The sequence below is a fragment of the Bombus affinis genome, chromosome 3 (assembly GCF_024516045.1).
Source record: "Bombus affinis isolate iyBomAffi1 chromosome 3, iyBomAffi1.2, whole genome shotgun sequence".
In the NCBI taxonomy this organism is placed as follows: domain Eukaryota; kingdom Metazoa; phylum Arthropoda; class Insecta; order Hymenoptera; family Apidae; genus Bombus; species Bombus affinis.
Window position 1 is genome coordinate 13,089,020 of NC_066346.1, and position 12,002 is coordinate 13,101,021.

Consider the following 12,002-nt stretch of genomic DNA (forward strand, 5'->3'; position numbering starts at 1 on the left):
GTACATGCAAGCATATACAAGAACCTATAAAAGTATGAACCTGCCCTGTTGAATTGCACGCTAGCATAGACAAGAACCTATTGAGTTCCACGCTACAAGAACCTATTTTAATTTTACGATCTATGGAAAAGTTCATATCTGCTTTTCTGTCCGAGATAGACAAGTATGAGAATAACAAAATGATATGATAATTAAACTAATTGTAAGTTGCTTAAGAAAGAGAAATTAATTGTTTATTATATTTTTTTTACAGAAGAAAAGAGAATATTCTCTTTTAAACGATAATGGATTAATGGAGCGATGCAATAATTTTAATACATTTTCCATACACCATTTAGATTTAACATTAACTCTTGGCACTTTGCATGTTAATCGTACTGGCATAAATATTTTTTCATCGTCATATGGAACTATTATACATATCTTTTCTAGTAGCTTGGCTAGTAGCTATTAGCTTTCTGTAAATGCTGTACACAAATATTGAATTTCTTATCTGCCATAATGCTTCTCAAATTGCCAAACATTACTGAATCGTAGAAACTCACTTTAGTTGATATATCTTAATTAACGTGTTTGAATAGTGAACATGTGTATGATAGTTTCATTTTATTTTGTTTGGTGTTTTAACTTTTTGACTAAATTTCGTTTCCAGGCACCAATCTTTTTTAACTTGTTTTGCATCTTTTGATAGTATTCGATAAATAGAGACTATGAAATATCACATATTACACCATACGTGTGACATTACATCCGAAATATAACAGTTTTTAGTGTATTTTAGAGACAAAATTCAAATCCATACAGATAAAAGTCTAGTACGCATTGAGAATTGTCGGCAGCTGTGCATTCACAGTCAATCTATATATTTTGGTCTCGTTGTATGATGAAATTTATGACCCAGTATTTGCTATTGTTGCAAGAAAAGACGAAAGTAGAAAATTTGAAAATACATGCTGTTTGTCGAAATGTCGTTGTCACGTCCCTGTTTCACACGAGCCGTAACGTGAGACAAAAAAGGAATCCGTCATCATTCGCAAATAGTGCGAGCCACAACTTTAGGCAAATAGAATTAGGAACAGAAAGCTTAAGGGAAACAAAGGATATGACGCATTTTTTTAAATATCGCAATAAATTAACGAAAAAATACACAATAACATTATTGAACAAAATTAAAAGCTGACCTAAGAATATTGAAATCGAAACAAGGAACAATGAGACATCCGCCGACCCGTACCGCCTTTCGCGCCCTCTCCCCATCACAATACTGAGTACGATAAGCAGACAGCGAGAGTTGAGAGACCACGATCTTCTCACGCAGTATCAGCGAAGACAAGCAACTATCACGCGCTAAAGGATCAAGTATCGGTATCAGCAAAGGTAACCACGTGTCAAGGAAAGTACAACTTATCATCAACAGAAACTAATACTGCAAGAAGAATGCAGCAGCAAAGGTTTCTAAAAGGGAAAATCCCAACAATGCGTCCACGAAAACCATATCAGCGGAGAGAAGAAACTCTAATACTTTCAGAATGACACCAACAGAAACGAAGACTGCAGCATCCGCAAAGATAATTACGTGCCAAAACTCCGCGTTACCATGGAAACAAACTATCGCGTGACAATTATCCCATAGTGGTTTTAGTATAAATAAGCGTAGCCAGTTTAGAAGTCAGTTCAGTTAAGTTCAGCTTTTAGTTTAAGTCGGTCAGTCAGTTCAGTCAGCTTGCAGCGGAGTTAAGTTTTGGTTGAATAAAGATTCAGTCAGTTCAGTTAGTCAGTTTTCAATTGAGATTCAGTCGTTTTTAGTTCAGTAAAAATTTGGTCAAGAATTAATAGTTTAGTCGAGCAAAAGGTTTAGTAGAGTAGAGAATTGGTCGAGAGTCAATTGTCAACGAATTATACGGCCAGTCTTCGAACAATTATTATATATCATTTAGTGTGATTTTTCCAAAGTGCAATCGACGATATATATAAGCAAGGTGAGAGTCTCAGACATTGTAACATTCTCTTCTTCAATTATTTCAGACTTGTACTATTCGACACATGTACAATTCGAATGAAATTATTCATTGACCATTATCATCAACTTAAGAATTATTATTGTATATTTAATCAGACCTTCTTTAAGAACATTAAACATTTAAAATGACCGTTTGCTGTGCTAACTTGTGATCTCGTTGTGATTGAAAGAATCGCGCAGATTACGGTGCCTTCAATAACTGAAGACAGACTGCGAACAGACAGATGTACGAAAGACTGCGGGTTTCCGCATTTCTCCCCCCACTGTTAGTAGAAATATCTACTCATCTTTGGGCAAGACTTGCGAAACCACATAGGTTATCCACAAAGAGTATTATTGTTACAAATAACCATTGTTCATGTTAAATGTCAGAGGCAAGAAGGAATCATAGAAGCAAAAACCATAACGGTAAGAAACGCGTAGAATGTTGGTTTAAACATTAATTAGCCGCCGAAATTAAAAGTGAAGAAGAGAAAGTTTGAAAGGAATCAGGATTAATCATAGAACAGAAATCTATTTTTCTCCGTTAATCTAAAGCTCCATCGCTAGTAGATAATAACTATTATCCCTGTTTCATAACTTGCATAAAGAATTAATAACAGAACCTTGTTACTAAACTTATAACTAAATAATTCAAATAAATCACCACTTAAGAGGATATCGAAAAGATTTATTTATTCCAAGAAAACTTTAATCCTTCCCCTGCTAGTACTCCCGCACATAGCACATTAGCCGAAAGTTTATTTACCAATCGTATTGATAGGCTAATTAACGCTACTGATACGGTTATACTAATGAATTAGAACATCAAGGATACAATAATTTGGAAATTCAAAATAGCCCCGCGCTTTAGAACGGTGCGATAAGTTTTTGAATCCATTCGGTTGTCGCGGAAGTAATTAGAGCATAACCTTTTAGGATATTTGGAATAGTGCCGCACTTTAGAAGGCTGCAACAAGTTTCTGAATTTATCCCTCACTCAGTAATGCGAAGGTGTTAAGAGCACGACCTATTGGGATTATCGAAACAGATTTTTTTTTTATTATTTGATTCCAGTTTGCTGATGAGTGCCGAAGCGTGCAGACGTGTGTCCGGTGCCCTGTGAAGTTCACAAAACTACACGTGACGCTCATCTGTCGAAAATGAATCCAACAAACCTAGCTAAGTGTTCACATAGTCTCTCGACTAGTTTTTTCATATTGAATTAACTAGCTCGATGATGGCCCAAACATCCCAAACAGGCTCTCCGGAGCTAAGTTATAACACCGCCTTTCTTCCTCCCCGTGGCAAAGGGGCAATACATCTCTCTTTGCAAACGACCAGCACACGAAAAAACGCAAGCTGGAAACAATCAAGACAAATGTGAACAAGAGTCAAACTAAACCACCAGCTAGCCAAGTGACCACCTACAACAGGTTCTTAATACTTGAGACTACAGAAGATTCCATGAACACAACCGAAACGGTAAATAAACTACATACCCAAAGAATTCCTCCTCCCCCGCCAATCTTCATTGACGATGTCATCGACATTCAAACAATGATAAAGTCTATCGAGAAAGATATCTGCCGTCCAACCCAGACGCCTACAGAAAATTAATTAAGTTGCTAAAAACCTTGAATGCAAACTTCCACACATACCAGCTCAAGCAAGAAAAACGTTTTCGTGTGCTGCTACGTAATATCCACCACTCAGTCAATCTAGACGAACTAAAGTTCGAACTTCTAAAGCATGACCACGAGGTAACTAACATCAGCAACATAAGACATAGAATCAAAAAAATCCACTATCGCTATTTTTCATAGATATAAAACAAAAAGAAAATAACAAAGAAAACTACAATGTCAACCGGCCGATGAACTCCATAGTTAAGATCGAACCACCTCTTGTAAAGAAAGAGATAGTACAATGCACAAGGTGCCAAAGTATGGCCACACGCAGAAATGCTACAATCATAATTTCCGGTGCGTAAAATGTGCAGGTAGTCACCCCACTGACCAATGCACTAAATCCCCAGAAAGCCCCGCGAAGTGCATCCACTGTCAAGGAGAGCATCCTGCGAACTACAAAGGATGCTCAGCCTATAAAACACTACATAATATCAAGTATCCAAAACAGAGACCCAAGGAGATAACCATACAAGAACCTAGACCCCAAAAATTCACCACACCATCAATGTCATATGCCCAGGCAACACAAGGAAACATAAACAACTCGAAAACCCACAGTGGACACTCAGAAAATAGTGTTCCCACCCCACAAAACACAGACAACTTCACCAGACTCGAAAAAGTAATCGAGAAGCAAACAGAGCAAAATAACAACTTGCTGTCACTACTCACACTCTTCATGGACAAATTCATACGCACAGAAGCAAAGTAAAACCAATGCGTATAGCTCTGTGGAACGCCAACGGTCTAGCTCAGCACAAATTTGAACTAGAACTATTCTTAAAACAACAGCAAATCGACGTAATGCTCGGCTTTTCGAAGAAAAATACACGGCTACAACTTCTACCATACCCAACACCCCAGTGGAAAGACACACGGCGGCACCGGAATCATCATCAAATTAAGCACTACGAGCTTCCATCATTCCAGAAAGACTACCTTCAAGCCACAAGCGTAGCAATAGAAGACCGCCATGGTACAATCACCACCACAGCAGTATACTGCCCTCCCAGACACTCGATTGCTAAAGAGAACTTCGACAGCCTCTTTGACACCCTAGGCTATAGATTCATAGCTGGAGGAGACTATGACGCCAAACATACCCAATGGGGCAGCAGACTTGTCACAGCAAGAGGCAAAAACCTCCTGAAAAGCATAACCACCAACAATCTCAACTACCTCACCACATATGAACCCACATACTGGCCCACTGACACTAACAAAATCCCCGATTTACTCGACTTCTTCATAATCAAAAATATCTCGCCCAGATATGTCCAAATCAGCTCCTCGACTGAACTCTCTTCCGACCACTCCCCCGTAATAGCAACAGTCGGTTCAGCAATAATCGAGAACCCACCTAATGGCCTTATTCATAACCAACTCACCAACTGGCAGTTCTTTAGAGAAGTCTTTAACCGCTCAACCTCTGCCTCAATCTCACTAAAAACAAAGGAAGATATCGAAACTGCCACAGAATACTTAAACACGAGCATAATAAACGCTATCCGCTCCTCAACACCTATTAAGACTTCTATCAGTAAACACGAATATCCCCATTACATATTAAACAAAATCGCAGAAAAACGAAGACTAAGAAGAGTATGGTAAACCCATAGAATATCGGACGACAAACGCAAGCTAAACAACGCAACCAGGAAGTTAACCAAAATCATTAAAATCATTAAAAAATCATTAAATCATTAAAAAATACAAAAATGACTGTTTCCAAAAGTACCTCGTCAATTTGTCCCCCTCTGCCGACTCCAACTACTCACTATGGAAGGCCTCCAGGAAACTCACGCGTCCCCCGCAAATAATCCTACCAATTCGCTGTCCGCAAGGCGGATGGGCACGAAGCCCTATAGAAAAAGCCAACCTTTTCGCCAACTACCTATCCAACGTTTTTAAACCTCATTCCTCCAATACTGCTCCGGAAATAGCAGAATATCTGCATTCTTCCTTCCAAATGTCTCTCCCCATTAAACCTTTAACTTCTTTAGAGGTTACTGAATTAATCCATCGTCTGAACTCCAGGAAAGCACCTGGACATGATCAAATAAGTAACAAAGCAATTAAGGAACTACCTTTAAAAGGGATTACACTCATTTCTTCAATCTTCAACGCAATTCTTCGTCTTGAATACTATCCCAAAACCTGGAAAACGTCACAAATTAAGCTCATCCCTAAACCCGGAAAACCAATACACGAAACTAGCTCCTATCGCCCCATTAGTCTTCTACCCACTTTGCCAAAACTATTCGAAAAGTTGCTAACGAATCGACTCCTTCCACTCCTAGAGGATCTGAAAACCCTGCCAGATCATCAATTCGGTTTTCGGAAGCAGCATTCCACCATAGAGCAAATCCACCGAATAACACACAATATCAGCCAAACCCTTGAAAAGAAAAAATACTGCTCAGCGGTATTCCTTGATATTCAACAGGCATTCGACAAAGTATGGCATGAAGGGCTTCTTTACAAACTTAAAAAAGTCCTACCACACACTTACTACTCCATCCTAAAGTACTACCTAACCAATAGGCAATTCATGGTTAAATACGCAGACGCCATTACCACAACTTTCCCAATAGAAGCGGTCATACCCGAAGGCAGTGTCCTCGGACTCCTTCTGTTCTCCATCTACACTGCCCATTTTCCAATATCGACAGAAATAACCATAGCAACATTTGCCGACGACACAGCGCTATTAGCGTCCCACGCCAATCCGATAATAGCTTCATCCGATTCGACTCAATGAAAAAGTGGTTCTATAAATGGGGCTTCAAAATTAATGAAAAAGAATCCACACATGTAACCTTCACGCTGCGAAAACAAACCTGCCCACAGGTCTCCATTAACAATATAACAGTTCCCAACAAGGACACAGTCAGATACCTGGGTATGACTCTGGACAGGAGATTAACCTGGAAACAACATATCGTAGACAAATCTAAACAACTCAGGGACAAACTCAAAAAATTTTATTGGCTCATTGGCCATCGCTCCAACCTAAGCACGCAGAACAAAATTACGCTCTATAAGATCGTAATAAAACCTGTCTGGACCTACGGAATCCAACTATGGGGAACAGCAAGTAATTCCAATATTGAAATACTCCAACGCTTCCAATCGAAAACGCTAAGATCCCTATTAAATGCACCCTGGTATGTTACAAACGAAACAATCCATCGCGACTTCAAGATACCTACAGTCAAAGATGAAATACACAAGTCCAGAAGCAGATATAACACAAGAGTCAACAACCACCACAACCCATTAGTCACCCAACTACTGGACACGACGGACCAGATCCGCAGACTAAAAAGAAAATACCCTCTAGATTAAATCCTTAGATTCTACTAGAACCAACAATATAAAACTATTATAAGCCATGTCATTGTATCACGCCAAATGAAGTTACTGAAAATTCTCAACGAGAATTGATTGTAAATATTCTAATAAATAAACTAAAAAAAACGTGGTTGATAAATGAGTGATTCCGTTCATGTGGCGATCGTTCGTTGACGAAGGCAGACGAAGACTTTCCTTGCTCTCGAAAGAAGGCTCTTCGCGATGGTGCGGTCCGAGGAAAAATTGAGGCTTGAGGCTTGCTGCAAATTTATTATGTACAAGCGCCGGAGAGAGGAGACCTGTTACACATGATCTTTTGTAGCTTAGCAACAAGTAAAAGGCTGTCCTTTTAGGGTTGGGAGGATTTAATTTCTCTTACAGTAGTATATGATATTGCCCCTGATCTAAACTACTGACGGTAATATTAGAGATTGTCAAGTCCTTTGGATCCACAGTCAGTACATATATACTCATCACAGGTTATGCATTGTATAGTACGAAGCACAATCTTCATTTAAGTGGCTTATACTATATTTCTCGTGACGATATACTCAAATGTCATTTTCGTTATTATTTTTTCTAACTTTATTGGTTTATTTCTTTAACTGCTTTCGTTATCGTTATTATCGTTATTATCTTAATCGTTATTATCAAACGATTAAAGACAGCAACACATATGTATTAGAAAGTAGAAAGTAGTTTTTTTTAGTAGACGATATTTTACGTAATGATTTTTCTTCGTATGTCAACGTTCAAAAGCACACGAACATGATTTTACAATTAAATACGCAAAGAGAAATGATCACTAAGTTTTGAGATATAAAACAAATAGGTACTATTTATATATTTCTTTATGTAACTTATCTACTCATTACTAAAATACTGCATGCAATACATTTTCTAGAATTGTCGAGTAAAATTGGAATGCTTGAAAACACGAGAAACTTAATAATTTATTGCAATGTACGTGTTTTGTAATAAATTTTTGCTGACGCACACTTGGACATGGTGGAAATAGTCGCCAGTTTTTTTTAATTAGTTACGAAGATAAAGATGATCCGTAAAATTCTATACAGGTTTTTCCAATATTGTAGTTAAAAAAGAGAAATTCTAAATACATTGCTATTTTGATGACTAAGAACTGCGTATCTTGTTAATAAATTGACTGAAAAGTTTTTTGAGCAAACTTTCTGTGTACATGCAGTGATATAATAGTTCCCGATAAATAAAGTCAAATGAAAAATTACATGAATTGTATCTTCTCCCATAGACTTTTGACTTTCAACAATTAGATACAAGTGATGGCCATTCTGTTATCACATAGCTGTCATGGTTCCATGTTTGTATGCTGATTGTCCGATAATGAAAATGATAATCTTGGGTTATCGGGTGCTGCCTACTTTTCCGATAATTACAATGGTCAAAGATACAGCTCAAGCAAGCTCGAAGACAAATGTTCGATCGCTGTCAAGTCATTTGCGACTGTCTCGTTCAACATCGGTGAAAGTTTAACGAGGGGCAAGCGTTTTTTTGCGTTACACCGTGAATATCAAGAGAAATTAAGAAGATTGTAAGTTATTTTCTGTAATATATCGTATAATAGTATTATTATATTATTAGGTTAGTGACGTTAATTATGCAAAGAATAGTAGACAAATAACATGGGTTGCGAAACATTTTTTTTCCAAATGATTCGACTTCTCTGTGTTTATTTCTTCAAGTCGTGTTGAAATATCAGAATCGTTCCGTAGATAAGAAAACTGCTAAAAACAGTAAGCGGTATGATAAGTGGTACGACGAAAAAGAAAAGATTGATCTTTAGAGGAAATATTGTTACATAAATTAATTCGTTTAGATGATAAGATTTCATGTTAATCAGTCTATTTAGTCTATTCTTTTCTAATATTTTAGTACACTGAATAAAATGTTTTGACGATAACTTTGCCAGTAGTCAGTGTTAGAATAGTATACCAATTTGCAAATTGTACAAATAATGAATGAATGAATTAGCAAACTATAAATTTAGATTATCCATTAAAATATATGGTAACAATATATTTTACTATTTACTGTTGTATTTACTACATATCTAACGTGTATCAACTAAATGAAATCAACTAAATGTCTGCCTCCTATGTGAAGGGATAAATATAACGGTGGAAAGAATTTTTCCTCAAGGCCATTTTTTCGCGAGATTCTCATATACAAAATTAAAATATGAAAAATGAGTTCTATTGATATTCAACATCTATACATTCAGAGTGAATTATATAAAACAAACATTAATAATAGTAGGTAAGTTTTTAAAATTACAAGGAATCGATTCCTATATAAATGTAACGCATTACTGTTGCTCCCTTTTAAAGTTAGGTTATTAGTTAGGCAAAGTTAGGAAATATGTACATAGAAGAAAAAAGAAACTTTCGAAACACGTCGAAACTAAAGAGGCTAATTAAGTTTTTTTTTAAATATTGTAAAATCATACATGTCTTTACGCGTTGGCCGATGTTTTCCGTTGTTCCAGGAAAGTATTAAGTTTCTCACGCCAAAAAATGAACTCTGGAGATATTCATTATTATTGTTGTTTTATTTCAAAAGCATATTAGCGACAACACATTTTCTTAACGATATTATGGCCTACAACCCGCCGCTATTTAGCCTTACCATAATTTACGAGTAGACTGGGCATCGATGGGGACCTCGAACAGGATGCTTGAGTGAATGTTTAAAAAATCGATAGTTGACAATTCGAAATTGCCAAGCTGTGAAGTGAAAGATAGTTTGCTGGTGGCAAGCGATCTGCCAACTATCTTGACTTGAGTAAGTGTTTGTTTTTGAATCCAAATTGGTGATCTGATATTAATTTTTCCTCCTCTATTAAGAATCTAAAATGGACGCGATTTTGGGAATTCTGGTTGGTACTAAGCTTTCGGCGAGTTTTCTACTGTCTGCCTGAGAGTAGAAATTTTCCAAGATACTCTCAAATGGGCACACAATTCGACAATAAGATCATCAATTTGGATTGAGAAACAAACACTCCACGATAGAGGAAATGCACAGGCCCGTCAACGAAATTTTACTAGCAATAGGAAAGAAACAATACTGTACAGCCTTCTTCATGGATATCGAGAAAGCATTTGACACAGTGAACCTCTTACAAACAATCAAAAACATTTCCTGGAACAAATCTACCACTTATTCAAATCATACCTAAGCAACAGAACCTTCGTAGTAAAAATAAAGGACGTATATTCTGAAGTTAAAGACATCAATGTAGGGGTACCGCAAGAAAGTGTCTTAGAACCAATATTATGTACACTATGCACGGCCAACATACCAAGAACTACCAACAGCAAAATACTGACATTCGCGGATGACACGGCCGTATTAGTCAGGCACACTACTAGAAGAGCATATCACAAAAATAGAAAAATGGTTACAAGAAAAAGAAATAAAAGCAAACCCGAGTAAATCATATTACATTTCACTACGATAACGAAAACCACCAATATCCAATCGAATGGATACACGCACATAACACAAACAAGGCAAGTTAAATACGTAGGACTCCCACTGAGGCACTCAACTTACATGGAAGCAATACACTAAATCAATTATAGACAAAATATGGATAAAAAGATGACAGATGTACTGGCTAACTAGTCGAAACTCTAAACTCAGCATGGAAAATAAACTAAAAATTTACAAGATGATAATAAAACCAATTTGGACTTACGGAATACCACTATGGGGGACAGCAGCAATGTACACACACAATGTCACATAAATAAACTAGAGTCGCTGGAATCGAAGATACTCAAAACAATAGTCAACGCCTCATGATATGTCATAAAGGAGGATATACGCGAAGACCTAAAAATATCAACGGACAAAGGAAAAAACGGCAGGTACGCAAAAAAATACAAGGAAAGAACGGCGACACATCCAAACCAGATGGCTGTTGAAGCGAACAAAATTCTCATATAAAGAAGACTAAAGAAAAAACACTCCACCGACCTCACTAAAGAAATAAAATAGAATTCGAAGATTGTATCCCGCTAGAGGTAGCCATCCACATGTTATTTAGCAATTAAGCTAGAAAAATGTACCGAATGTCTAGCTGGACAAATTGTAAAGTACAAATCAAATAATAATAATAAAAAAAAAATTCGCCAGTATTCTTGAGAGAAACTACCAAAAGAAACTCTCAAATGAACACTTACAATTAGCATAACGCGTGCAAAGGTCAATGGATAACGAGCTAGAGCAACTTTGATGAAGTCGCATTAAGACGACAATAGCGATCAGAGGAGCGGACATTTCAGAGCTCAAAAGCTATTACTACGACCGGATGTTGGTAACTAACTCTTTGACGACCTATTCTAAAGTTTGTTGCGGAATTGTATACATATTGTGTTGTTTCAATGTATAGAACATTTAAAGCGATAAAGATATGCTAAAACATGTGATTAGTGATAGTAATGGGAAATTCAACAGGTACTTATAAATTCGAATCAAATCTAATACCCAAGGTTCGTTCTAAATATAGAACCTCGATTTTCTATAAATTGTTTTATCTACTAAATATTACGCATTCTGTGTAATTTTGTACTTTCTAATTTTCTATAGTTAAATGCATAAAAATCCGCAGTCTATTCATAAGAAATTCATTGTACTTGCCAAATATTCGATCTTTACAAACTGGTTTTGAATAATGGAACAGGAATTTGCAGGTTTAGATAACTATTTTAATATTCGAACGAATCGAGCCATCACAAGTAAGTATATGTAAGTATTAGGTCATCCCATAAGTTCGTTCCGTTTTTCGAGCGGTTATATATGTTAAGATTGTTTACATACCTTTCAGTTTCATGAAAAAATGTAATCCCCTCTCGTTGTACAACTTCTTCCCATTTTTCAAGTGCATTGGTCCCTTATCGCCGTATGTTTATAAATCG

General features: G+C 36.7%; 1 protein-coding gene across 1 annotated transcript in view; it reads left to right on the forward strand.

Moving 5' to 3' along the window:
- Positions 1–8,433: 8,433 nt before the first annotated feature.
- Positions 8,434–12,002, forward strand: part of LOC126914685 (zinc transporter 1) — a 30,841-nt gene continuing 27,272 nt past the window's right edge. Inside the window, exon 1 of the mRNA XM_050718971.1 lies at positions 8,434–8,614. The gene's annotated coding sequence lies outside the window, so the exon portion shown is untranslated. The remainder of the gene's footprint in view (positions 8,615–12,002) is intronic.